Source organism: Capra hircus, chromosome 7, assembly GCF_001704415.2.
Source record: "Capra hircus breed San Clemente chromosome 7, ASM170441v1, whole genome shotgun sequence".
NCBI lineage: Eukaryota > Metazoa > Chordata > Mammalia > Artiodactyla > Bovidae > Capra > Capra hircus.
The window spans coordinates 63,588,755-63,606,902 of NC_030814.1; positions in this window are offsets into that span (position 1 = coordinate 63,588,755).

Sequence of the window (18,148 nt, forward strand, 5' to 3'; positions counted from 1 at the left end):
AGGGGCTGTCCAAAGCTGTGAGTGGCCCAGGGGGCTCCCAAAGCCGTCCTTCACTCAGTCACTCATCAGACTTTGACCAAGCACCCACCTTGCGTCAGATGCTGTGCAAAGCCCCAGGAGCCAGCAGTGAACAGGCTGACCAAGCCCCTGCCCTCAAGGAGTTTACAGGGGACTCAGGAATGACATGCATTCTGGAGTTAACGCACTGTAGGCAATGCTAGAGACATCGTGTTTTCTCTCTCCTCACACTGGGGTTATTAACCTCAGCTCTGCTCTTAAGTGGCCATGTCTGGTGAGCACTTGCTATGTGCTCAGCACTCTGCTTGGTGCTATGTGCATTCCCCCATTCAATCTTCACAACATCCAGAAAGACAACAGTGTTAGCCGCACTGTACAAATGAGGGAACTGAGGCTCAGAAAGGTGAAGCATCTTGCTCAACACCACACCACTTGCAAGCTATGTGATCTCAGGCAAGTGACTCAGCCTACTTTTGTCTCTCCATTTATCCTGGAAAATGGGTAAGATGATAGCACCTCCCTGCTGGAGCCATTGCTAGGGTGTCAGGAGGTGGCATACATAAGGCCTTTAGGGCAGCACCGGGAACACAGTGGGTGCTCAGTAAGCGTTAGCTTCTATTGCGAGACCTGAGAGAGGGCAACGTAGGTCCTGACCCAAGGGCTCACTCAGATAGGTGTATGGAGTGAGAGAAGTTTAGAAGCTAGGCAGACTGACTCCGGAGCCCAAGGACTTATCCAGATTCTGTGATTCCCTAGTGAAAAATTTTGTCTTAGCCGTGGACTAGTGGGCAGTCAGGAGCGGGTTTAATATCATAAATGTTGGCACCAGAAGTCCCACTCTTTGGAGTTTGTAGAATGGGAAACACAAGGCTCAAGGCCGGTGAGCAGCAGAAGCCATGTGTGGTGTGGTTGGACAAAGCCCACTGTTTTGGAACCGCCTTTATTTTTCACACAACAATCCCTCCGGAGACCAAAGTGTCCCTCAAACTATGCATTAGGGAGCAGCAGCCCCTCTTGTGCAGCACTGAGAAGCCACTGCCTGGAGACTGAACATCAGAGGCAGAAGAAGAGCAGAAGCTGGCGGGTGGCTCCCCGGAGTCCCCAGGGTGCAGCTCCCCTGCTCCACCAAGGAACCTTTGCTGAACACGGAGAGTCCTCTGCCCTCCAGGAAGACATGAACCCATCGCAGCTGGGGGCCTAGGAGAGGGAGCAGCCTGCCTCCTCCCTTCAGGAGTTTCTGAACTGGGGTGAAGTCCGTGAGGCCCTCTGGGCCCCAGTACGGACGACACAGCGGGCCGGAGGAGGGCAAGACCAGAGACAGGGTGGAAGGGAGCCAAGAAACACGCAGCTTGTTGTTTTCAGACCCCACCTGTTCGTGAAGTCCCTTCCAGAAACTCACTGCCTGCCTCCTAGCATGTTTCCAAGACAGCAAAGCTCCACTCCATGCAAGCCTCCATTTTTCTTGGGTAGAAACCATTTCAATCACCAGAGCCCGACACCCACCCCTTTCTCATCTAGGTGTCTAGTCTAGCTATCTCATCTAGCTAGTTAGAGCCGTCAGGTTGGCTTCAGGCCCTGGTCCATGAACGTGATACCCCTTTTCTTTGCTGCTCAGACTGAGCAGGGTGGTGAGTCCCTCTCAACAGCGTCCTCTGCATTCTCTCATCTTTCATATACAGGGCAGCCCACGTGGCTCAGAGGCGTGCATGAGCACACACACACACACACACACACACACACACACACACATTCACACTGCGCTAGGTCCAAGCTGGGGCTCTGCAGTCAGGCTGTTGTCTGGGTGAGAATTCTTGCTCCACACTTACTACCTCTGTGATCTTGGACAAATGACTGAACCACCCGGTACCTCAGTTTCTTTTTCTGTAAAATGGGGAAAATGAGAGCTCTGAGAAGGTAAAATGAGGCCCAGCATACGAAGCACCTAGTGCAGTGTCTGGCGCACAGGAAGTGCTCAGTAGGATGGCTTTCATTGTTGGATCTAGTGAAATGAATGGAATGCATGTAGAACCATGGACTCAGCTTGCACACACACACATCTGCCCCTAAGTGCTACATCAATTACATTCAGGTGTATCCCAGAGTGCTGCAATTCTCTAAGACATCTGGAAATTTGGAAATAATTCCTTGTGCCCTTCCAGGCACTGTAACCCCTACATTCCTCTGCTTTTCCAAAAATGAGAGTCTCCTCAACCCATCTGTTAGTCACTGCACCACCTCGAGGAGGGATGACACAAGAGGAAGACACAAGAAGTCTCCATAAACAGCCCCGGTGTGGGGCTCCGAGGCACGAAGAAGCCCGGGAAGTTGTCGTGGCAGCAAATGCAGCAGACAGTGTGGGCCTGGCCGTGGCCCAGCACGGCCATGCTCTCCCTGCAGCAGAGTGCTGTGCCCACGGAGTCCACAGCTCTCTCTCCTGTGAGAGCCCAAGCTCTGTACAGACAAGAACCCTGGGTTGTTGCTGCTGATTTCCTGATGGCCATCACAGAGCTGGGCAGGGAGGTGTGGGCAGACAGGCAGACGTGGTCAGGAAAGCAGTCACCTTGAGCCTCTCAGGGCCAGTGAGGGCAGGACCAAGGCCTGCAGTGGGTAGGGCTGGGGCAAGAAGGCCACCAAGCTGAGAGCAGACAGTAAGTCTCACCTGCTAGGCTAGTGAGAGAGACCCTCTGGCTGGGACAGGACAAGGCTGGTTCTTCTGCCTATTCTTGAGCCTCTGTGCCCAAGCTTAACCCAGACTCTGGGTTTTTGGAACTGTATGTGATGACTACAGAGAAGGTTGACTGATTTGACAGGGCCCCACATCACCAGCAGACAGCTCTCATCCAGCGCTTCCTGTCCAAAACAGGGGCACGTAGGTGCCCCCAGGAGACACCCTGGGTGGGCACCCAACCACAGCACCATAGCAGGCAGGAGTTGGGCTAGCTGGACTGAGTCTGGGCCTGGGGTCCACACAGACCTCCTCTCCCAAACATACACTAGGAAACATGGCCTCCCTGAAGCAAGACTCCTCACAGGCCAGATTGTGTCATAAAGAGATTCCCTGTAGTGTGTGTGTGTGTGTGTGTGTGTGTGTGTGTGTGTGTGTGTGTGTGTGTTGCTCAGTCGTGCCCTACTCTTTGCGACCTCATGGACTCTAGTCTGCCAGGCTCCTCTGTCCATCGAGAGTCTCCAGGCAAGAATACTGGAGTGGGTTGCCAGTTCCTTCTTCAGGGGATCTTCCTGATCCAGGGATGGAACCCGGGTCTCCCATATTGCAGATATATTCTTTACCATCTGAGTCAGGGAAGATCTCTCCCTGCTGGAGGCATCTACGTTGTCAAGGGAAGGATTGGGGAGGGCAGGGCTTCCCAGTGGTAACCTTACCCATTAAAGGCCAATCAAGGAAACAGCTCCTTTCCCTTCCATTGGATGATGACTTCGTAAATGTGTGAAGTAAGACAGGGACAGGGGGCTAGGTCAAGTTTGCCACGTGACCAGAGAGAGTTGAAACAGGACCTGAGAATGGCTTCTTCCCACAGCAGCCCACTGAGTGGGCAGGCTGTCCTGTAGGCAGCAAAGAGACGTGCAGAAGCAAGTAAGCTCCATGCCTTGGGAACGGCTCATTGTCACCTCCATGACCTTTGGCGGTGCTGATGCTGCTGTCAGGTTAGCTGGGCTCTGAATCACTGAGGCCCCTCTACCTGCTCAGCGCTCACCCCGTGCCCCAGGCAGGCACCAACCATACCAGGCTCCCAAGCCAGGCCAGGCTTTGGGGCGAGGAGTAAACTAAGCTGGCTTCTCCACCTTAAGGAGGAGACTTCGAAGTTAATAAACTGTTCACATTGCAGGTTGTGGTCCCTCTTACCTTGAAAGTGAACTCACAGGCGGATTAAAGTGAAATAAAATCTACCATTTGAGTTCCATTCTCAGCTGATTGGAAACATGCATTACCTCCCCGTGACCGGGCCGTGAGAAGGGAAGTTATTATCTTTCTTTAGAGTTTGTAAACTCTTTATGGCTGAGGCAGCTTTAATCCTGCAGTGGGGGGAGAAGTGATCCGGGAATAAATTGCTCTCATTTACCTTTGTTTTCCAATCATACGCTCCAGTGGGAACAAAACATCCTAAGTGAATGGATGGGGGGAGCCAGGTGATCCTCGACAGAAGAGTTTAATTATTTTCTTCTTTACGCACGTGAGTTGAAAGGGCTTTGTATCGCCATTTGGCAAGGGGGGCTTGAGCCACAAAAATGTGTGTTCCCGCAGCAATGTCAGCACAATCAAGCTGTTCCTATCTCTGTCTCCATTTCCCCATGATGCCTGCTTGTTTAAGGGGCTCCGTGCCAGTCACTGGGGAACAAGAAAGAAGAGGTCCGAGAAAGGGCACTTATGAGTCAAAATCAAACCACAATCCGGAAAGGAGGGAGAAACCGTGGGATCCGGAGTTGTGGAGGGGGCTTTCCTTCCCCCTCTGTTGTTCCTCTGATCCCCTTGGTGTTACCTGACGCAGAGCTTACATAGAGCAGGTACTGGGCAGCGCCATCAGGATGCCCTGGCTCTGAGCCAAGCACTCCAGCAGCTGCAAGGAACCCCAGCTGGGCTGTCTGCCTCACTTTCCTTTAAAGATGTGGGGGCAGGGGCAGGGGGTGGGGAATCTTCAGAATAAAGCAGAGACAGGGGCCTTTGGAGAGAAAGCTCAGCCAGGCAGCCATACACGGGGTTTCCGTAATTGCTTCTCTGAGGGATGAGGATGCTGTGATATCATTCTTTCATTCATTGGCCTCTTGCTCACACGGGCTGAGAAGATGGTCCCTTATGTTCACCTTGCTTGCAGGGGAGGTGGGGAGAGAGTGCCAGGGAGGGTATCAGTCAGGATCCAGTCAAGAAAACAAAACAAAACAAAACAAAACACTCTTGAGTGTTTAAAAAAATTGAATCAGGACGTTGGGCACAAGGGGAGTGGAATGGCAGAAATGCCACATAGGCACTGCAGTTCAGAGATCAAGAGGAACAGGAAGTGCTACTGCTGCTAGCCCCCATCCTGGGGCTGCATGGTCGCTTGCAAGAGACCGGGTTGCCAGAGAGGGTGCTGTGCAGCACAGAGCTAGGACTGCCCGAGAAGCTGGGGACTTGGAGACAGAAATTGTCCAGAGGAAGCTGAAGCCCCCGCCAGACACTCTTCCCCAGGGTGCCCAGAGAAAGTGCAAAACATGCGGGCTCCTCCCTCTCCTATGGGAGGCCAGAGGCTAATGAGTAGCCTAGGATTTGCAGCCTGCAGGGCCCACTCCACTGCAGGACAGAGCAGAGGAGGGAAAGGGGAACAAGAAAGCTCACTCAAGGAGTGTGCCCATTGCACTTCCCTCAGCCCCCCACCCCGAAGCCCTAGTGAAAGTGAGAGTGTTAGTCGCTCAGTCGTGTCCAGCTCTTTGCAATCCCATGGACTATAGCCCACCAGGCTCCTCTGTTAGAAGAATTCTCTAGGCAAGAATACTGGAGTGGGTAACCATTCCCTTCTCCAGGGGGATCTTCCCAACCCAGGGGTCGAACGTGGGTCTCCCCCATTGCAGGCAGATTCTTTACTATGTGAGCCACCAGGGAAGCCCTGGAGCCCTAGGGTGGCCACCAAAAATGGAGAGGAGACGGGGGTGGGGGCACAGCCCAGAGGGCTCCCAGGGATGTCTTGAAGGCAACTGGCAAATACAAATCCCCCTCCACCACTGTCACCCCAACGTGTGCGACCTTCAGAGTCTGCAAGAAAGGAAGATGGAGGGCACAAAGGACATGTCCAGGACAACTGATGTGGCCTGGCTTGGGCCACGCAGTCCTGCCGGGGTATCTGCTTTGACATGCCCCCTCCTCTCCCACCTGAAAGGCAGGGCAGTAGAGCAGGGTCCAGACCCCCACTGCCCTCCACTTACAGACCCTGAAACTGCCTTCCTCCCCCAGGTCACTTTCCTTCATGCATAACATGGGGACACTATTAGTACCTACTCATCTCTGTGAAGACTGAAACACAGTCTGTACAACATCTCATATCTTCCTTGGAAATGCTCAGTAAATGCCAGCCATTTCTTATTCAACATGAACCACCACCGATCCCTAAACATTCTTCCCTCCCAAAATCCTCCTTGACTTTTCTCTACAAAAAGCCAGCTCCCTCCCAGTTCCAAGACAGTGCTGGGACACTCAGAGGGGATTTCCAGGTGTGATCCACTGAACAAAAGGTATTTCCTCAGCTGGGCATATGTGTACTTGCTGTGTGCTCTGTATCATGCTGGCACCACCCCCAGCAGAGCCCGGACAGCAACTGTCTGCAGATCAAACAGCCATCTGGCACACAGTAGGTCCTTGGTAAGTGTCTATAGACTTCAAGAATTTGCATGGGGTAAAAGCAGACTTTTAGGGAAAATGAAGCTTTGAGAAACAGGTCAAACCACAACAAAGACGCTGGTTAAAAGGTTAACATGCATTTTAACAACTAATTGATCAGAATGAGAAGAGTCCAACAGGCTTTTCTATTTCTAGAAGCGTCCGTGGTGCAACGAGACCACTAAGCCTTTTGCTTCCCGGAAAACATACACACGCAGTGCAGGGCTCCCACGCTGGAGCTCTGACCCAGGAACCCTGGAAGCGGGCAAGCGGGACGCTTGACGCTGGAGGCTTCCAGAACCGGTGCTGGGCCGCATTACTGAGGAACACATGGTCCCCCGTGGCACTCGCCGGAGGCTAGAGAGGGAAGCTAGTCATCAGGGGGCTTCATCTTTCGGTTTTACCTTCCTCTTCCCCTGGGTCTGCGGTTGCTGCGCAGACTTCAAGCTGCATCATCAGGAAAGCCTCTGTGGTCTGACTTCTCCTTCCCCAACACACACACACACACGCACACACACACACGCACGCACGCATGCACACATACTCACACGCACACGCCTGCCTCTGGGCTTTGTCAAGCACTTCAGGTAATGTGTTGGTTAGAAAACTGAGGGATAATGATGAGCTGTGAGTTTTGCTCCTGTCAGTTAAAGAAAGAGAAAATACCTTCAAGTCTCAGCATGCTTTACAAACCAGAGTGGATGTTTTGGCTCAGTTCAGGAGAAATTCAGAAGCCAAGGGGACCTCATAAGAGGAATGGTAGGGGACATTTGGAAAAGACCAGAGTGTTCTGGATAACGAAATGCTGTACACCCTGGATACGAGGTCCTGGGAATGCTGAAGAGCTAAGTCTGATGGAGAAAGCAGTGGGTTGAGAGGAGGACTTTCATTGTGGCTGTGAGAGTCACCAAAAGCTCCACATGCCTCACTTTGCCAATCTCAACAATCGGGGATGTGCTGGTTAATGTTCAACAACCGGCTCTCTGAGTGGTTCGTGAAGTCTGGGTGTAGTGTTGACTGATCTCTGATTTCCATGATGTACATTCTCCAACTGTGGTCAGTTTCAAGGTATCAAGATGATATCACTGAACTTGGATTTGGAAGGAGATGCACAGTGAGCACAACCTTTCATAGCATTTCCATCATACAGATACAATTTACAAGATTATATTCTAAAATACAGTAAAATAATTAGCAAGCTGTGAGTTTTGATTATTTATTAACTTTGTATATAATATGGTTTATTTAACTGTGAGTTCATACAATTGAATTTTTAACAGTGTCTTGTTTAACAATTATTTCTTAGAAGACAGCATGAGACAGCTCCAGCACACCATTGTGTGAAAAAAGTGCCAGTCTCTTGTGCTTAACTGTGGGCCAGAGACACAAAATAACTGACGTGAAAACGCCTTGGAAGTAAAGATGCTACTGTACAGAAGCTGTAGAGGGGTTAGAGTAACTATCCTAACAAAGTCGTACAATGCTTTGGTACTTAAAACATGAATGTTTGAAAACAAAACAAAGGAAAAAAGGTAACATAGAGCTAGATGCTTCTACTATAGCTACATCCACAGACATCAAGAAAAAAATCAGTAAAATGCAGTTTGTAAAGTCAGGTTAAAAAATACAAGAGCAAAACTTTAATATCTGTTCATTGATTTAAAATGTGTAGTTTCACATGAAAAGATGCTCAACCTCACTCATTATCAGAGAAATGCAAATCAAAACCACAATGAGGTACCATTTCACGCCAGTCAGAATGGCTGCGATCCAAAAATCTACGAGCAATAAATGCTGGAGAGGGTGTGGAGAAACGGGAACCCTCTTACACTGTTGGTGGGAATGCAAACTAGTACAGCCACTATGGAGAACAATGTGGAGATTCCTTAAAAAACTGGAAATAGAACTGCTTTATGACCCAGCAATCCCACTGCTGGGCATACACACCGAGAAAACCAGAATTGAAAGAGACATGTGTACCCCAATGTTCATCCCAGCACTGTTTATAATAGCCAGGACATGGAAGCAACCTAGATGTCCATCAGCAGATGAATGGATAAGAAATCTGTGGTACATATACACAATGGAGTATTACTCAGTCATTAAAAAGAATTCATTTGAATCAGTTCTAATGAGGTGGATGAAACTGGAGCCTATTCTACAGAGTGAAGTAAGCCAGAAAGAAAAACACCAATACAGTATACTAACGCATATATATGGAATTTAGAAAGATGGTAACGATAACCCTGTATGTGAGACAGCAAAAGAGACACAGATGTATAGAACAGCCTTTTGGACTCCGTGGGAGAGGGAAAGATTGGGATGATTTGGGAGAATGGCATTGAAACATGTATAATATCATATATGAAACGAATCACCAGTCCAGGTTTGATGCAGGATACTGGATGCTTGGAGCTGGTGCACTGGGACGACCCAGAGGGATGGTATGGGGAGGGAGGAGGGAGGGGGGTTCAGGATGGGGAACACGTGTATACCTGTGGCAGATTCATGTTGATGTATGGCGAAACCAATACAATATTGTAAAGTAATTAACATCCAATTAAAATAAATAAATTTATATTAAAAAAATTTTTTTAAATGTGTAGTTTCTGTACAGCACTGTTGGATCCTGTATGAGAGTCAAAGAAATAATCTAAACAGAAAGAATGAAGGATTTAGATACAGCCACCACGCCACCCCAAAGAAAAAGTGAATATGTGTTTAGATTTAAAACATTAGATATTCAAAATAACCTTATGACGATGTTAAACCATTCTGTGCAACAGATGAAGAAACCAAGGCTGAGAGAGGAGATGCAAGCCCAAGTGACTTCAGCTGGTCAGTGAGGGAGCCAGCATCTGATTTCTAGATCCTTACTCTTCTCCCCACCCCCTTCCTCCATGTACACTCACTAAGGGGCACCCGATCTGCTCCGGTCAAGCTCGGGTTGCAGAGCCCCGTTGTCAATGCCCATCTCGCAGATGTCATCAGATATGGTTCACAACTGGACTGCTTGTGCTGGGGCTTTGCAACAGGGGTGATAAGTAGGAGACCACGCTCACTTCTTTCCTGGGAGCTCTTTAAGAGTCTGGGGTGGTGACGGATTGCCTGGCATTTAGAGGAAGGAAAGCACAGCTCTCTGGGCCCCACCCCATTTCTCATCCCCTTTAGACAAAGGATACTGGAGTTTCTGGTTTACTGATCAACAGAGGGGTTTCTCACTCAGTCTCTGAGCTGTAGGCAAACTCTAAGGCCTGCTGGACGGTGACAGTGGGGCATGCCTGGTTGGTCCCCTAGGCAGTGTGTGAGCATTACTCAGCAGCCCCTTGGGAGTCTCTAGACAGGCCACCCATCAACCCAGAGCAATAAGCAGTGGTTTCTAGATGGCATCAAGACCTCCAAACTCGTATGTGGCTAGAAACCTGTCCCTACAAAATCCTCCAGTGCATCATGAGTCTCTCCCACCTCTCACCTTCTCCCAGCTTGACTACCACCTCTACGGCTTTTGGGTATGAGAAAATCAGGTTATTTTGAATATGGCCCCATTGCCCAGGCCATATCCCCTCAATCCTGTGTCATTCCAAATTTTCTGACATGTAGGTTTGGTATGCTTGGCCCTTTTAAACATCACGCTTTATGGCCTTTCGCAGTGTAATTTTGTTCCTGTCCTGCCATTCAATTTGAATTAAATATCAAACAGATGTGAGTCATTTTTTTGCTCTTTATAAAGAAAAAGTTTAATATTAGGGAGCATGCCCTCCTATATGATCAGGAAAGCCATTCGGAGAAATAAGCCCCTTCAAATTAAAAAAGAATCACATTGGTTAACGTTAAGATGCTTTCAAGTGATACATTTCGAAGTGCTAAGGGAAGGTGTTTCCAGCAAGCTATAAAGCAGCCAGGAGAAAGGAGGAGAAGATATACGGCCCCAGGCTGATGGGGAAATTGGAGCTCAGAGAGGGGGCAACCCCACCAGGGCAGGAAGCCCTAAGCTTGGAGATGAGGTTCACAGATGATGGTGGGGGAGGCCATCTTCCCCAAAGGCCTGGGGGGGTGGGTATGCTCTCTGCAGCCTGTGTGGTCAGCGTGGGAAGGGAGTCAGGAGGAGCTCCATTCTGCTCAGAGAGCCGACCTGACCTGGGTACCCACTCCCCATCCACACATACTTGCACCAGCTTGGCACATCTCCCCCCACCAGCTGTGCCAGGGATGGGCTTATACATTTGAGCATGCTGAATGGTGTAATCCCTTTGTTCTTACTACAGTCTTCTTGGATAGTGTGGTCTTTGGCCTCTTGTGGGTCTTGGATACCTCTGAAAATGCAGAGAAAGCTGTGGCTCCTCTTCGGACACAGAAACCTACATAAAGCTCCATATAGTCACAGAGGCCTGTGGTCCCTGATTAAGACCCTCCATCCCCCAAGATGGTCAAAGTATACGGCATTTTATTGTTATCACCAAGACCCTCAGCCCACAGGACCAAGGCCCTTTTCTAACAGAGAACAGGAAACTATGTTCCTGAGTACCTACACGCCCAGCACCATGCAGGAGCTTGGCATGCAATGTGAGAGCTGGTCAGTCTCCAACCCCCTCTGGTTTCTTGGCAACACTCACGCCTGGAGTTCAGCGTTATTGGACATGCCGCCATTCATGGCCATGAGCCAGGGCTTCTCCAGCGCCGGCTCAGGCTAAAGTGATTCCATGTGGTCCTTTGACTCACTGCACCTAAAAGGCAGTTCTCCAACTACAGCCGCTGACTACAAATGACATTTCCATGTGGTGGGGAGAGGGGCCAGAAGGCCTCTGACTCCAGCTAGTTCTGGACATTTTGGATCCTGAGACGAGGCTCTGCACACCCAAGGTTCCCCTCTAGGGATGATGTGCAAATGCCCAGAGACCCTGCTTCATGGGGAGCGAGAGGCCCTGCTGATGAGAAACAGAACCGACACTTCCTAGAATTCCACAGACAAAAGAGAAGGTTCAGTGAAGGGATTTAGAGCAAAGAAAAGCCTAGACTCTGGAGTCAGATAGCCAACATCTGGATCTCAGCTCTACCACTTACTACTTCTCCCAGCCTCAGTTTCTTCCATCTGTAAAGCAGAAATACCTGTCTCCTAAGGTGTTTGGGAGGAGGAAATGGGTAGAGGCAGCACTTAGCATGATACTTGACCTACAGCAAGTGTTCAACATTTGGAAGTTATCTTTTTTTGCCTTTCTTTCCAAGATGACAAGCCTCCTATCTGATGGCGCTTGTGGGGTCTGAGGTCTGGAAGGTAGGTCAGAGCCAAGCTTACTCCCTACAGTAACCATCCTGATAACCACAAGGTGCAGGAGATGCAAAGGGAGGGGTTGTGAATTACTGTCTGTAATTCCTGTCTGTTGGGTGGGGTGGGGTGGGGAAGAAGAGGTGGGAGGGAGAGGGGAGGAAAGCTGCAGAAATATTTACAAGTGGTTTTAGAAGAGGAATTGAAATTCACAAACCGTTGCTGCTATTCCAACCATTATTTTGCATCCAAGGCAATTCAATAAGAATGAACTGAGGTCCATTAAGAAAGCCTGGAGGGATACAGAGGTGCAACAGAGAAAGGGTGAGGGACCCAGGACCACAGCCAGATTCTAGAAGGGCTCTGAGCTCAGACAACCAGAACTGGACTGGTCAGGTTTCTGCTGGGAGGATGAAGCTGTGACTTGAACTATGGGGAGCCTGTTGAGAGAGAGAGATGCCCACCCTCTGTGCCTTGCAGCTCACCAGGCAGGGGCCAGAAGATAAGGCAGGGAGCCCTTAGTTTAGGCTCCCTCCACCTTCCAATCCTCTTGGTCCCACCCAGCAGCCATTCATTTATGCTTCACTCAAAACAACAAGGTCCTTTCCATAATACTACCCAGACCGGGAACGCGGAAAAGCAATGAAAATGCAGTTCCCCACCCTACCGCTAGGGGCAGCCGCGCGTCGGTCGGAATCTTGAGGACCGGGCCCAGGACCCTGTCTAAGCGACAGGGGCAGGGGGTGTATGTAGGGATCTTGGGCAGTGAAAGGAGGCTGACTGATGAGGGCTCAGCCCCATTTCCCTTAGGACTTCCTGCCTAACCCTGGAAGTTCACGCGGGTGGCCACACACATTCTCATGAGCCTGCTTTTGTGTTCTCTGCATGGGCAAGACCCCAGCTGCAGGCTTTTCTCCAGCCTTTGTGATCACATACTTTGTGTTCTGGACTTCTGACGTAGGCTCTCATACTAGAAGAAACTCGATAACGTAGACACATTCATATCTATCTCTGTTCTCATTCAATTTTCATTTTTATTATGCATTTAAATATTGAATGACTTAAATATATTTAAATAAGCAATTACTCACATCTCCCTTCAGCCTTCTTCATACCTGTCATGCATTTTCCCACAGTCATAATTAGCGGTGTAGACTTGCTTTCTTCAGCTATTTCCTGAGCATTTGACTTGGCTTCATACTTGTCATACTGATCTTATTGGCTGTTCATTAATGACATACCTCAGTGTATAACCAGTGATGGGCATTTTCATTGGTTACATTTGTGTGTGTGTGCTTAATTATTGTTGTTCGGTTGCTAAATCATGTCCAACTCTTTGCAACCCTATTAATTACAGCAGGCCAGACTTCCCAGTCCTTCACTGTCTCCTTGAGTTTGCTCAAATTCATGTCCACTGAGTCAGTGATGCCATCCAACCATCTCATCCTCTGTCATCCCCTTCTCTTCCTGCCCTCAATCTTTCCCAGCATCAAGATTTTTCCAATGAGTTGCATCTTTGCATCAGGTGGCCAAAGTATTGGACCTTCAGCATCAGTCCTTCCAGTAAATATTCAGGGTTGATTTCCTTTAGGATTGACTGCTTTGACCTCCTTGCTGTCCAAGGGATGCTCAAGCGTCTTCTCCAACACCACAATTCAAAAGCATCAATTCTTCGGTGCTCAGTCTTCTTTATGGTCCAACTCTCACATCCATATATGACTACTGGAAAGATCATAGCTTTGACTACATGGACCTTTGTTGGCAAAATGATATCTCTGCTTAATATGCTGTCTAGGTTTGTCATAGCTTTTCTTTCAAGGAGCAAGTGTCTTTTAATTTCGTGACTTAAGATAATACTCTAAACTATTTATAATATAATTTTCCTTTTGAATGATTCCCTTGGACAAGTTCCCAGGGGCTAGAGCCCAGTTGAGAGTGGTGTGAATATTCTGTGTGCTAGTTACCCACTGTGGGCCCAATGTTCTATGAATGGCCTCTTATTTATCCATGTGCCAACCCAGCAGAAGACCCTGGATCTAATTCCTCGTTTTACAGTTGTGAAAACTGAGGTGCAGGGTGGGTATGTCCCGTGTCATTTCCCAGCATGTGCTTTCCTCCCCGCTGGGGCACTCTGAGTTTACCAGGAGCCCTGAGTGCCTTTACCCAGGGTGATGAATGAGTAATGGTGGAAGTGTCCAGATGGCAGAATGGAGATAATTATGGGATGAAGAACACCACTTCTTCAGCCTCTGAAAGAAGCCTGCAGATGGCTGTGTCTGACCAAGCCCAAGGCCGCCCTCCTCAATTCCTCCAGGGACCCTTTAAGCAAGGGAAGGCATGCTTTTTGGATCTCTAAGCCCTTCAGAAGATGTGAAAATGGGGGCAGGTCAGCCACATGAAGTGCTGGCTACAATGTGTAAACACCACCTCAGGGCGCTGCTAATCTCCCAGGTCAGGGCCTGGTGCCACCAGCCACCCACTGCAGGCACAGGGGCCGGGGTGGCTCTCACCAAGGTGCCGATGCGATCTCATGGCGGTGGCAGGCAGTCTTTGGGCCCTAAGGACGAGTTGGGGACCCATTTGTGGATAGCTCTGTCTGCCCTGTGGCCCTGATCATCCTGCCCAGCCTTCTCTAGATGCGAAGCTGCCACAGCTGCTGCACCACAGAGGCCCCCGGGCTCACACAGGCATCCCTGGCCCCCAGTTGTGCCCCTGGGTGAGGTGCATGGGGCTAACCAGAAACACCTGTGTACATGGAATTTCCTGCCCCAGTTCAGCCTTCATTTCCTCCGCCAGTAAAAACCCAAGGCGTGCAAAGGTGAAAGAAACCAGCCAGTCAATCACCCAGACGACGGCCACCAGGGCCGCAGAGACGGGACTGTCTAAATTAAATTTTAATTTCCACCCGATGGCCTGGCCGGGACAGCCATGATTCAAACTGCGTAACGGCCACCACAGCCAGGCACATCCCCACACGGGTCCTTGAGAGAATTAACCTCACCCCTGGGCCGGCGGACAGGGGCGTCTGCCATGGCCATCAGGGTGTGGAATGAGACCCCAAGAAGAGAAGCACCCCCTTTCCCCTCAACCTCATCGTGCAGCTGCAAGGCCTGTCCAGCTGGTTAGCTGCTCACTGCCCCAGGCTGTTTGAATTATTAGGTGCTGGAGAGATCAGAGCCCGCTGGTGACTGGGGGACATTTACCAAGAAAACATCAAAGCCAGGGGCGGCCGGGTCCAAAGTGTAGGGTAATGGTCAGAGCCCAAGGGTCTGTGCTCTGTCCTGGCCCAGCGGGTTTAGGTGAGGAGAGAGTCGTAAAAATGCCTCCGTTTTTCCCAAGAACATTTTTCCAGAGATTCCCGCTGGTTGGAGGAGGTAGGGCTTGAAGCAAGAGATATTGTGCTACCTGTTGTATGATTAAACACACGGAAGCATCATCAGAGATAATGGCTCACCTGACATGATAGCTGGCTGGGACCAGGCTGCCAGACTGAATCCATCACTGGAGATGGAGTCACTACTCCCCTCTTCCCATGTCAGCCGGCGATGAAAAAGGTAGGGGAGTGGCCTTGATGGGGCGATCCTGGGGTCCACACAGACCTGAGCTCAAAGCCCAGACTGGGCTCTTACACAAGCTAACTTCTCTCCATTTCAGGCTCATGGTGATGAAATGGGAATTCATGATAGCCCCACCTTTATATGGCTGGTGTGAGAAAGTGCTCATGGGGTGCTTGGTGCTGAGGACTGCGACAAGCCAGGCAACCAGATGAGGCTGCTTTTGCCAGGAAACTTCTGATTTTCTGCTGGTGGCATGTCAGCCATGGTCACTTCAGGAACAGAGGTGAAGACTCTCCCTTCAGGAGGCCCTGACCCCATCCTGGACACCCACGGCCCCACTTCCTGCCATCTTCAGTCTTGTGCAAGAGACACACGCCCCCTTCCCACCCACCCTGTCTTACTGGTTTCTTCTTCAAGGAATTCAGACACCAATATATGTCATCGGTGATGGCAAGTGAGCCAGGGTCTGGTGGGACTGTCAGAGATCCATCCAAGACCTGGAGAAGCAACTGGGGAGAGAACTTTCAGGGGAGTGGGCTGGGGGCTGGAAGACATGACCAACTTCCTAGAAGAAGCACTGTAGAGCCCTCACCAGGAAGTGAAAGCATTCAGATTTTTAACAACGTCCATCTGCCATCTTTTAACAAATAGCTTTTTGATTTAAAATCTCTATATGCTCATTATAATATACTATAACTAGACTCCATAATGTGGGTGAATCTCACCAACAATGTGAGCAAAAGCAGCTAAACAGGAAAACAGGTCACACTGCATGCAAAACCACCTATATAAGGTTTTAAAATAGGAAACGGAATCTGTGGTGTTTAAATCAGGAAGCAGGTCATCTTTGAGAGCAGTGGTGACCGGACGGGAAGACAGGGGGACTTCTGAAGGGCTGCTGACGTTCCGTTTCTTGAGCTGGGTGCTGGTTACACAGGTGTATTCACTTAGTAACAATCCACCAAGCCATACGCTTGTGATTTGGGCACTTTTCTGTGTGTCTTTTGTTATATTCCATAATAAATTTCATTAAAATAAATTGCCAGGTCCATGGCAAAACTGTGTTAAAAACTAATATAAAGCATTCATGTTCAGTGTAGAAAAGGTTGTGGAAACTTGGAAAAAGATCCCTCATCCTACCATCCTAAGTTGCGTCCACTTATCTTTTAGTCTGTTTCCTTCCCACCTCTTGCCATGTATGATGCATGTGTATTGTATATATTTAGTATTATTTTTTATCTTAAAAGTACAGGTGCAACTTTTGTTTTCTCAATATGGTGCTGTAAGGACTTGCGGACATGTCCTTAATGACTCTTGAAAGCTATCCTGTGACTCTGTACATGCCACCAAATGGACATACTATCCTTTAACCGAGTGATTCTCAAAAAACCGAGTGATTTTGCCCCTCCCTTGGGGAGTATTTTGCAATGTCTGTGGACATTTTTGGCTGTCACCAATTGTGGCGAGTGGTGGCTACTGGCATCTAGTGGGAAGAGGCTAGGGATGCTGTTAAACATCCCATGATGCCCAAGATAGCGCCCACAACAGAGAATTATCTAACCTCAAATGTCAGTAGTGCTGAGGTTGAGAATCCATGTAGGTGATAGTAATTAATAAGTAATAATAAGTTATTAATTAGGCTGTTGTGCACCTCTGATTATGTCCTTTGCATCAGTTTCTGTGAGAGAAACTCCATATTATAGCCACTTTGAAGAGCTGGATATGTACTGCTAGTCTGTCCTCCAGAAGGCAGTTTTTATTTATCCACACCATCCTGATTCTTCCCAGGCCTCAGCCTTTAAGAGGCTCATGGACCTCCCATCCCTAATGATATACTTCTTTGCCAGGACTCCCTCTCTCACCATGGCCCATTTTCTGGTGCCTTCTCAACAGAGCTTCCTGAAAGAGCTGTCCATATCCCTCATCCTTCTCTCCACCCAGTGCTAAGGGCACCACAAAAGGACTCCCCACTCCCATTATTCCACTGAGACTATCCTTAGGGTTACTGCAGGCCCCTTGAACCAAGTGTTCAGGTTGGTTTTTGATGCTTGGTCACCTGACCCTCAGACGCCTAGGCCACAGGCACCTCTCCCCCATCTCTCTTAGAAGATTGCCTAAGAGTTCCGTGCCTGCCACCTCACAGGGCTGGTCCTTCCCTGGGCTCAGACCCCATCCTTTCTCACCTAGAAACACAAGAGATGATCCCAGCCCAGCCTGCCCTCCTGAATTTCACACCTGTATTTTTAACCAAAACAATGCAGCTTGGCCTCTCTCCCAAGCCAGGACACTTGAGCCTTTCAAACTTCACCTTCTCTAGTGACCTTTCTGAAACAAAGTCACAAATGTAATATGTGGGCCTGATTGGAATCCGGAATCACACAAATCAACCTTAAAACAAAAACATTTTGGGGACCATCTTAGCAATTTGAATATGAACTTCATATTTGATATTAAGAAACTACTGTTAATTGTGTGAGATGTGATAAGGCAGTGTAGTTGTATTAAAAAAAACTAAAGTTCAATTTCAGTATGGGTTCATGGGAGGTTCATTATACTCTTCACTTCTTACAAGATTTTTCAAACATTAAAAAAAACAAAACAAAACACTGCAAATCTGACCACATGGCTCTCTTGCTCAGAGTATTCTGTTATTCTCCACTGCTTAGAAGATACAGTCCGGACTAAAATGTCATACCAGCACTCAGAACCTTGTCTTGTATTCTTCTCCAGCCTGCACTACTCTGGAAAGGCTGTTCTGCTCAGTCTGGCAAAAGCCAGGAGCAGGGGATGATTTGGGTTCTAACCACCTCCTAGAGTTGGTCATGCTGTCTTCTTTCACACCAATATTCCTGCTGCTGGAAGTTCCACTGCACAGTGAATTGGCCATTGAAATAACATAAAAGATAAAATAATGAAAATAAAAGAGGACATTAAAAAAGACATAAT